This window comes from Hyaena hyaena, unplaced genomic scaffold (genome assembly GCF_003009895.1).
Source record: "Hyaena hyaena isolate Hyena2069 unplaced genomic scaffold, ASM300989v1 scaffold_675, whole genome shotgun sequence".
Taxonomy (NCBI): Eukaryota; Metazoa; Chordata; class Mammalia; order Carnivora; family Hyaenidae; genus Hyaena; species Hyaena hyaena.
In genome coordinates, this window is record NW_024081303.1 from 306488 (window position 1) to 316485 (window position 9998).

Below are 9998 nucleotides of genomic sequence, written 5' to 3' on the forward strand. Positions count from 1 at the left end.
CTAAACCATGTTCCTTATCCACATGGAACTTAAAACATGTACAATTTATGTATTAAAACTCAAACCCTGCAGTACACAGTTGCACAATGGTAAGAAAGATCAGTGTGAAAAGAAAGAAGAGTGAATTCTCTATCTCCAATCCCTACGACCCACCCTGATCTATTCATATATCCATTCTCAAGGTCATGTTAAATAGGTTCCTTCTGCAGGTCCCAGTCAGGGTTGGGATTAGGGGGTTTAGAACTCTGAGAAATGGATGCAAAAGATAAAAGTTAAAGCCAAATTGGTAGAGATAGAAGCAATGAGCTACTTTTGTTGAGGTGCCAAGATGATGAAACACTTGTCCAACTCTAATTATGGTCCGTACCCCATAGAGTACTCCCATAAAAAGAATGCATATTAAGAACATAGATTTGGGGGCACCTGGCTGGGTCAACTGGAAGAGCCTGCAACTCTTGATCTCAGGGCCATGAATTCAATCCCCATGTTGGGTGTAGAGATTACATACATACATACATACATACATACATACATACTTACAGAAACAAACAAAACATTTTTTTTTTAAAAAGAACATAGGTTTGGTTTACTGTTTACAGGCTATGTAACTTCAGCTAATTATGTGACCTCTCTCAATCTCTGTTTATTCTCTGTAAAATGAGAAAGTACCAAATATTGTAGTTGTTTACCTAATATCCATCACCACCATCCCTACTTTCTTACCAAAAGAACCTCATTTTGTACTGGGCAACAATATCCCCAACTCAAAATATATGCCTTCCCAGACTCCCATGTAGTAGCTATGGTAACCACTTGACACTGTTCTGAACAATAAAATATAGGCAGGATAAGGGTTTGAGAAAAACTTTTTTTTTAATTTTTAATTTTTTTAGAGAGAGAGGCAGCATGAGTGGGAGAAAGTGGCAGAGGGAGAAAGAGAGAATCTTAAGCAGGCTCCATGCTTAGCATAGAACTTGACACAGGTCTCGATCTCACAACCTTGGGATCATGACTTGAGCGAGAAATCAAGAGCCAGATGCTTAACTGACTAAGCCACCCAGGCGTCCCAAGAAAAACTTTTTAAAAGGGGATATATTAAACTAAAATGCACTTTTTGTCTTTCACCCTTTTCACCTTCCTCTTACTTAGACCTAGACCTCTTACTTATATGAGGCTGAATGTAGAACAGCCAACTTGTGACCATGGAGTAATGAACATGGGGATAAAGGTCAATACATTAAAAATGGTAGGAAGAAAAGATAGAAGAACTCTGGTGTTGTGAACAATATTGGTGTTCTGCCCAAATCCCCTTGGATCCCTTTATACTGAATTCTTTTATTACATTTCCATGTGTACCATACACCCATATAAACACCACCACCACCACCATCTTCTGTGGACTTTCAATATCCATCACTTGCAGTTTTCTTACAAGGATTGTTTTTAGGAACTGATATTGCTTTGCCCTCTTGTACAAAGAGATGAAAGCTTCTGTGAGTTTGCATTCCTTTCATCAGCCTTACAAGGCTTTTGAAAGTCCTTGCTTGGGCCAAACAACTCTGTCTTAAATTTCACTCAAAAATTCTCCTACAGGCTTCATGCTGAAGCTACCCTCTGCTGGACTTCAGCATGAGATCATATTCTTACCAAGATTCCTGCCCATCCTTGTTCTGCCCAACTCCTGTAGCAATCTTTCTTGGGAAGGTTCTCTTAGTAAATCACATGTTCATGAATCCCTAACTCAAGGTCCACATCAAGGGAGCCTAATGTAAGACAGTGGGACACATGTGACACTGTGTTTCTGTCATGCTAGTCTTATAGTATTAACTGCAAACTTTCTTATTGAGAGAGAAAGGTAAACCCAAGTGTGCCTAAGCAAGAGTTCAGTTTTCTTTTGAATGTGGCTTCAAGCAAACTTCAAACATAGAAGAAATGATGGGAAAACCTACTTCTTAGGACACTGATAAGAATTCCTTTGCATATTGCAAGCACTCAGTGAATGTTAGTTTTAAAAGGTAGGCAAACCTGACTGCTATTAACTGAGAACAATGTTTCTTAGGTACAATTAGCACATAGGGAAGCACACTCAAATTCCTCTATAACTTTAATAGAAGTTACCCTGATAGAGTATGTGTGTTGGGCAAGTGTTGGAATCAGAATGAAAGAGATCTGACAGATATGGAAGTAATCCACCAACTTCATAGGTGTTTATTTTATCATACTTCTTTACTTACAAGTTACATATAGTCTTTTATACATATAAAATATTACATTATAACTAAAAAAATTTAATAGCACAAATGAAAAGACCCATATTTCTCCAAAAGATAATTTGATAGGGGCATCTGAGTGGGTCAGTCAGTTAAGTGTCTGTCCAACTTCAGCTCAGGTTATGATCTCACAGCTTGTGAGTTCAAGGCCTGAATCAGGCTCAGGGCTGACAGCTCAGAGCCTGAGGTCTGCTTTGGATTCTGTGTTTCCCTCTCTCTCTGCCCCTCTCCCACTACTGCTCTCTCTCTATCTCTCAAAAATAAACATTAAAAATTTTTTAAAGATAATTTGATTTAAAAAGTACAGGTGTTTCAAGATATAGGAAAGGGATAACTAAAAAATTATGTAGTAATCTATTAATATTAAGAAGATCAGAAAAATAACAGAGAAATCAATGAAACAAAAAACTGGATATTAGAGAAAAATTAATAAAATTGATAAACCTCCAGCCAGACTGATCAGAAAAACAAAAAGAAATAATACAAATTATCAATATCTATAAGAGAGTTGGCATTACTATAGATTCTAAAGATATTAAAAGGATGAAAAGGAGAATACTACGGACAATACTTTGGTAATTTCAGTGAAAATAGACAAATTCCTTGAAAGGCACAAAATATTATGACTCACTCAAGAAGACACAAACAATTTGAATAGCTCTATTCATTTTTAAAAGTGAACTTATTGTTTAAAATGCTTTCATTAAAAACTTGTCATCACTGGTGAATTCTTTCAAACATTTAATGAAGAAATAATACCAATTCTAAGCAAACTCTATTAAAATTAAAGAAGAGAAAATTCTATTGAACTTATTTTATGAGGCAAGCATTACACTGATATCAAAACCAAAGATATTACAAGAAAAGAAAAATACAGATGAATATTTTCAGGAACATAGATACAAAAATTGAAAAATTTACATACTAAAATTATTTATTTATTTATTTATTTATTTCTAGGAGAGAGAGAGAGACAGCGTGAGCAGGGGAGGGTCAGAAAGAGAGGGAGTCACAGACTGAAACAGGGTCCAGGCTCTGAGCTGGCAGTCAGCACAGGGCCCGACGCGGGGCTCGAACCCACGAACCGCGAGATCATGACCTAAGCGAAAGTCGGACGCTTAACCGACTAAGACACCCAGGTGCCCCTACATACTAAAATTTTTGTTAATCAAACCCACAAATATAAAAAGTAGATATATAATATATATAAGGATATGTATATTAAATAGATATAAGGGTACATAATGATCAAGTGGGGTTTATTCCAGGAATATAATGTTGGTTTAATATTAAAAAATCAATTAATGTAATTTATTATTTTAACAAACTAAAAGAGAAAAACCAAATGATCATCTCACTAGATGCAGAAAAATCAGCTGACAAAACCCAACATCCATTCCTGATAACAGTTTATAAGGGAACTTCCTTAGCCTGATAAAGGATATAGACCAAAGCAAACTTATAGCTAACATCATAATTAATAGTCTAAGACTGAATAGAAGACTGGTTAAGATCAAGAACAATAAAAGGATATTAGTCTCATACTTCTGTCTAGAATTTTTCTAGAGATTCTAGTCATTGCAATAAGGCAAGACAAAGAAATAAATAATCCAGATTAGAAAAGAAAAAGTAGGGGCACCTGGGTGGCTCAGTCGGTTAAGTGTCCGATTTCAGCTCAGGTCATGATCTCACAGTTCATGGGTTCGAGCCCCGCATCAGGCTCTGTGCTGACAAAGCCTGGAGCCTGCTTCAGATTCTGTGTTTCCCTCTCTCTCTACTTCTCTTCCGCTCACATTGTCTGTCTCTCAAAAATAAATAAACATTAAAAATATTTTTAAAAAGAAAAGAAAAAGTAAAACTGCCTTTATTTAAAAATAAGATGATCATCCATGTAAAAAATCCAGTGGAATCTACAAAGAAGCTAATAGAACTAATGAATTTAGCAAGGATACAGAATAATACAATATCAATACACAGAAATCAATTGTATTTCTATATAATAACAAAAGAAACTGAAAATTGACATTTTAAAAATAATATTTATAATACAATTAAAATTTTAAAAATACTTAGGGAGAAATCTGACAAAGATGTGCAAGACCTATAAACTGAAAACAACCAAACACAACTGAAAGAAATTAAGGAAGGCCTAAATAAGTGGAGAGATATACTTTGTTTATGGGTCAGAAGACCTAATATGGTGGGGGTGCCTGGGTGGCTCGGTCAGTTGAGCATCCAACTCTTGATTTCAACTAAGGTCATGATCTAACAGTTGTAATTGAGCCCCACATCAGGCTCTGTGCTGTCAGCAGAGCCTGCTTAGGATTCACTCCCTCTCTCTCTCTGACCCTCCCCAACTCATGCTCTCTCTCTCTATCTCTCAAAACAAATAGCAAACTTTAAAAAAGAGAAGACACAATACAGTTAAGATGTCCATTTTCCCCAAGTTGATATATAGGTTTAGTGCAATCCCAATCAAATCCCAAGCTGATTTTAAAATTTATAGGGAAATTCAGAGGACGTAGAATAGCCAAAACAGTTTTGAAAAAAAAAACAATTTTTTTCTCTACTACTTACTTTCAAGACTTACTATAAAGCTACATTTATGTGGACAATGTGGTATTTCCATAAAGATAGAGCATAGAGTTCAGAAATGGACTTAGTCATATATACACGACCAATTATTTAAAAAGCTGCAAGGGCAATTCAATGGAAAAAGGAAATCTTATCAACAAATAGTGATCATACAATTGGATACCCATATGCAAAAAAATAAAATGAGGTGGTCCAATATGGTGGCATAGGAAGACCTGAACTCCTCTCCTCGCATGGAAATGCAAAATCTACATACCTACATATAAAGTAATTCTTCCTGAAGAAGAACTGAGGGCTGATTGTACAGCTTCTGTACAACAAATGATAGAAGGACCACAGAGAGAATGGTAAGAAAGATGGTGACACAGTAATTATGAGACCACCACCCCCCAGGCACCAACCTGAAGTAGGTAGGGACATCAAAAAGTCAATAAGACTCCCCCATCCTGGCACAGCAAAACACAGAAGTTTAAAGGGGCAATTAGAGTATATGTTAAAGAAACCTATTTACTAACTCTAGAGCATCTGCAAAACAAGGAACTGCTGGAAAGCTCTCTCTCCTGAGTTGGAGGTGCTGGCAATTGCCATTTTTTACATTCCTTTTTCACCTTGATAGCATAGAGAGAGCATGATCCAGGAGCTATAGAGGGACTAGTAGGGCCACCCCAGCCTGCTTTGGCCCCTGGCTCGCACCAAATCCAGCTATCCCCCCAAGGAAGCTCAGTTGTAGCATGACCTAGTCCTTCCCCACACACACCTTTGCCAGCCCACTCCAGCTCCAGCCCTCAAGACAGAAACAGAAAATCTATAGAAATGAAAATTAGTGGTTGCTTGGATCTTAGGGTAGAAGCAGAGAGTGACTGTTAATGGACCAAAGGTCTTTTTAAGGTGATGGAAATTGCCTAAAGTTGGATTGTGATTATACAACTCTGTAATATTAAAATTCATTGAACCATACACTTAGAATGGATGAATATTAAAGTATATAATTTACATGCCAATAAGCAATTTCTTAAAAAAGATGTTTAAAGTAAGTAAACATACATCTATAATTTGATCTAGCCACTCCACTCATAGATATTTACTCAAAAGCAAGAAAAGCATATTTCTGTACAAAACCATGACGGCTCATATCTGTTTTGTTTGCAATAGTCAAAAAACCGGAACCCAAATGTCCATCCACTGGTGAATGGATCAACAAATTACAGTGTATCTATACAATAAAATTACTCCTCATCACTAACAAGCAATCAACTATTGAGATTCACTACAACATGAATGATTGTCAAAATAATTAAGCTGAGTGAAAAAACTGGATTAAAAAGAAGGGTGCATACTAAATGATTCTGTTTATAAAAAATTTAGAACATGCAAACTAATCTATAGTAACAGAAAACACATTAGTGGTTGGTTGAAGATGGAAGTGCACAGGATTGGGGAAGAAAGGAGAAATTATAATAGATTAAGAGGAACTCTGGGCCTGATTGATATGTTCATTATCTGACTGTGCTGTGATGGTGTCTCAGTAGCATTCATATTTCAAAACTTACCAAATTATCCACCTTAAATTATGCTTATTGGTTGTTTATTAAGCTTCAATAAAACTATCAGAATGTTTGAAGACATTTAATAGGCCTACAGTATCAACAATTAATAACTGTATTTTTGAAATACTTTCTCTTATTCAGTTTCTTATTACATTGTCCTTAAAGTTGTTCACCACTAACCGCTTTATATATGATTAACTGAATTAACAAAACTGCAATAGAATAAAGAAATAACTCACCAAATGATGTTGCATGTTGAATTAAAACAACAACAGTTACAACAACAACAACATGAAAAACAGTTTTTCAGTTGTCAGACCCAGGTTGGAAAATCATGGCCTTAGATTCATTAGTAAGTTACTTTTAACATCATTCAGCCTCTGTTTCAGTCTGTGAAGTCGAATGACAATAAAATCTTTTGCAAAGAGATGTTCTGAATATTAAATAAGGTAATACAATGAAGATACCTTAATGCCATGCCTGGTATCTCACAGAAGCTCAATAAATGGTTATTCTTTTTCTCACTTTTCAGACATAATATGGATGGGAGAAGCATTTTACTAAATAAAACTGTTTCTAAGCAATTATCTCAAGATAGTTTAAACAGGAGCTGGGGGGTGGAAGTGGGTAATTTCCAAAATTCAGGTAGTATTTATCTAGAACTCTGGCAAACAAAAACTTCAGTTCATACAGAGGTATATTCAACAGTATACGGTTGCCAAGACCTAGCTGAAACAGCACTTCAAACTATTGTCCTCTTCCCAAAGCCAACAATTGCTATCATTGGATTGATGGCGTTATGGACAATTTTTATTTTTATCTTGATAGCTACTTGCATTACCTTGCAATGCATTATAATGAGCAAAGATAGTGAGAAAAATAGTTATTTCCATTTTGAAAATAAAACTGATTATTTGAAAAGAAAATTAATAAATACTTTATACCTATCCAGGTGGGGGGGGAGTTTTTTGAAAAAGGAAAATAACAGGTGTTGACAAGAATATGGAAAAATTGAGACCTTCATACAATATTTGTGAAAAAGTGAAATAGTACAACCAGTGTAGAAAACAGTTTGTTGATTCCTCAAAAAGCTAAACACAGTTACTATTTGACCCAAATTCTACTCCTAGGTGTATACCAAAAAGAGATGAAAACATATTCACAAAAAAAAAACTTGTACACAAATGTTCATAGCAGCACTGTTTATAATAGCCCAAAAATTGAAACAACCTAAATATTCATCAACTGATAATAACCATACAACAGAATATTATTCAGCCTTAAAAAGGAATAAAGTACCGGGGCGCCTGGGTGGCTTAGTCGGTTAAGCGTCCGACTTTTGCTTAGGTCGTGATCTCGCGGTTCGTGGGTTCGAGCCCCGCGTCGGCTCTGTGCTGACTGCCAGCTCGGAGCCTGGAGCCTATTTCAGAGTCTGTATCTCCCTCTCTCTCTGACCCTCCCCTGCTCACGCTGTCTCTCTCTCTCTCCTAGAAATAAATAAAAATATTAAAAAAAAAGAAAAGGAATAAAGTACTGATAGATGCTACAACATGGATAAACTTTGAAAGCATTATGATAAGTGAAACAAGCCAGACATAAAAGGCCACATAGTACATGGTTTCATTTATATGAAATACCCAGAATAGACAAATCCACAGAGACAGAAAGATTAGTGGTTTGCAGTGAAAGTGGGTGTGGGCCAAGGCAGGTGGAGAAGAGAATGAGAAAGGATTGCTAACAGGCATGAGATTTCTTTCTGGGGTGATAAAAACGTTCTAGAATGAGACAGGGATGGATGCACAATCTTGTGAATATAATAAAAATATCTGAATTGTACACTTAAAATGGTGAATTTTATGTTGTGAATTACATCTCACTTTTTAAAAATGACCCTGTTTAGTATTTGTGTTCCTCTGGTTGACTTATTTCACTTAGCTTAATAGTCTCTAGCTCCATCCATGTCATTGCAAATGGCAAGATTTCATTCTTTTTTTATAACCGAGTAATATTCCAGTGTATATGTTTGTGTGAGTGTGTGTGTATGTGTGTGTGTGTGTGTCACATCTGCTTTGTCCATCCATTTGTCAATGAACACACTTGGGCTGTTTCCAAAATTTGGCTATTGTAGATAACATTGCTATAAACATCTGGGTGCAGTTGTCCCTTTGAATTCTTTATTTTTGTATTCTTTGGATAAATGCCTAGTAGTGCAGTCATTGGATTGTAGCAATTTTTTTAACTTTTTGAGGAAACTCCATACTGTTTTCCAATCTAGCTGCATGAATTTGCATTTCCAACAATAATACAAGGGGGTTCCCTTTTTCCACATCCTCACTAACACCTGTTCTTTCTAACAGGTGTGACATAGTAATTTTGTAATTACTCATTGTAATTTTGATTTGCATTTCCCTAATGATAAGTGATGTTGAGCATCTTTTCATGTGTGTGTTGGCCATCTTGACGTCTGGAAAAATGTCTTCTGCTCATTTTTTAATTGGATTATTCAATTTTGGGGTGTTGAGTTTGCTAAGTTCTTTATAAATTTTGATTCTAACCTTTTATCAGATATGCCATTTGTATATACCTTCTCCCATTCTATAGGTTGCTTTTTAGTTTTACTGATTGTTTCCTTTGCTGAACAGTGCACTTGTGATGTGCACTGGGTGTTGTATGGAAGTGTTGAATCACTATATTGTATACCTGAAACTTATATTACTGTATATTAACTAACTGGAATTTAAACTAAAACATCAAAAATTTTAAAAGTTAAAATGAACTTGCTTGGAAGTAGTAAATTGCTTAGTATGCCACTACTAGTATAAATAATAGAGTAGGGATTAAATGTTACAAATATGAAGATCAAAGTCAGAAGGATTAAATATTGACTCTGTTCCCTTCAGACCTGGTTTGGCCATTAGGAATAAAAACTTTCTTAAAGTTATTCAACAACAACAACAACAACAAAAACAACAACAGCAACAACAACAACAACAACTGGTATTGGTTCACGTTCTTAAAAGAGAATCATATTGCCCCAGCATATCTACCTACCAAGCTGTTCTTGATTGCTGGTCCATCCAGTCAGCTATGGCCATGGGGGTCACATTCACATAATATAAATATGAACACCTTCATCAGGGACTACCAGTTGGAATAAGCATCGTAGAACACATCTCCTACTTTATGCCAGGCCCACAGAGAACCTAATGAGAAAGAAAAATCAATGGTTGAAGAATCAAGATTAATTACTAGATATTGAGCCTGAGAGACTGGTGAAAATGATTCTGTCAGAAACATAAATGAGGAGGTGGGAAACAGGAATTAGTGGTAAGGAAGAGAATGAATTTGTTGGAATAATTTGAGTGTAAGCTGAAATAATCATAAAGAAATATAGCCAGAAATAAAAGTGGTGTAGTCCACAACCTTAAGTATAGTTGGTGATCAAAACATTAGTTGTCTTCCACCATCCCTTGATTCAATCTGCCTCTTATGCTTTTCCACTTATTCTTGATAGGCAGTCCTACTGTCATATTAAGTTGCAAACAGTCTCCATACAATAATTAGAATGTCCAGTTCAGTGCAATAT